We start from the raw sequence: 1,734 nt of genomic DNA, 5'->3' as shown, positions 1-1,734 counted from the left end.
TAATGCAGAGGTCAACTGCCTGCTCTGCCAATAGTTAGAAATGGCACTATAGTAAGCAGTGTTTAATAAACAGCTGTTTTTATAAATTCTTCTGAGGTGAAATTCAGTGCAGTCCCGTACCGTGATACGTATCGTATCGGGGCCTCTGTATCGTGATACGTATCGTGACTTTGCTGGTGATACACAGCCCTAGTACAGACTGCTGGTTATTTGAACAGCACACACAATCCATTGAGGCCAGCCAGACTCAGGTCCCGTCACTCGGCCTTCTGTTAAATGCAAGCGGCTTGTTATGCAACTGCCCTGTGTATATCAGTTTTCCTGGGTTTTAACACAGTTTCCAATGTTCTGATACCATTATCCTTCTGTTTCAAAACCCAGAGCTAAATGGGGAAACCTGGAGCTGATTTGAGTAAAATCAATTTTGCAACACTACAAATTTATTTTTATCACTTAAAGTGGCTTCATCAACTGTATTGGGTCACTTAAAGCAGACTAAAATCATCTTAAGGGCTTTCTCTGAGCATCACAAAAGTGCAATGCCTTTTCCAGGTTATGATTTTTGACAATCTCCTATAAACTGTGAGAGAAAGAGGAAAAATGAAGCTGACCAGAATATGGAAAATTCATTTTGACATGGAAAGGATGGACATTTAAGTGGCCGCTATTGGATACTTCAAACTACTTTTGAGTTGAGAAGAAAGAATCCTATGATTCAGCCAAACTAAGGCAGCATGGGTGTCAAGGAAACAACATGATGAGTCACTTCAGGAGACCATAAAAATCCATGACACCTAATGTCCCTTTCCTGTAGCAACTTGAAACCAACGCAGGTACCTCGCTTTACGTGGAACTCAACACACACTGACCTAAGCAACACAGTGAATTATTAATGGGCCACAGTGGTTATTTTAACAAAGGGCCACTAGTAAAGTGAGTAGACTTTCCGTGAGTCTACTCTGCTCTGATTGGTCAGATGACCCAGTCTGTTGTGATTGGTGAACCGAAATTCAGGTACCGATACTTAAAATGTGAACGGTACCCAACCCTACCCGTGACGTGGGTTTGTTTAGGCTGTACAGAGTCGATTTTTTATTTTGGGAGATAACAACTTTATTTATCGTGCACTTTCGGCTTTACAACTTTGCAGATCATTTACATTCACATACAGCTACATTACACACTGCATGAAAGGCAATATTGGAAATGGCATATTAGGGGCACTTTAAAGAATGATCAGAATTACTTTTACGTACACCAGTTGACCTGTAAATGCGAAGAAAAAAAAAAACGTTTCTATTGCAGTTTTATGATATATTTATTTTCGAATCGCCTGAAAACCACCTCATGGGAGCGTACATTTTTTTTTTTGCAATATATGGGAGTTTTTGCGAAATTGATGTGTTTCTATTGGGTGTATTTTCAATTCGCAATTTGAGGGGTAATGGAAACGTGGCTAATGTGGATAAGCTACAACAAACATGTCAAAAGCATGGACGCACTTTCCTAGCAAAAATGGTTCAGCTGAAATATCACAGCATACAGAAGCATACACAAATGTAATGAACTTTTTGGTTTCAGTTTTCAGCTAAATGAATGGCTCCGCTCTTAACAAAAAAAAAAAAAAAACATTAATAATATTTTGAAGCATCATTAATATTCAGTGACCAATAGGGATGGGTATCGAATCCCGGTATTTAATCGGTCCCGGGGCTAAATTATGAAAGACCGGAG

Source organism: Sinocyclocheilus rhinocerous, unplaced genomic scaffold, assembly GCF_001515625.1.
Source record: "Sinocyclocheilus rhinocerous isolate Xijiao unplaced genomic scaffold, SAMN03320098_v1.1 scaffold255, whole genome shotgun sequence".
Taxonomy (NCBI): domain Eukaryota; kingdom Metazoa; phylum Chordata; class Actinopteri; order Cypriniformes; family Cyprinidae; genus Sinocyclocheilus; species Sinocyclocheilus rhinocerous.
Note: the sequence above shows the minus strand (reverse complement) of the source record.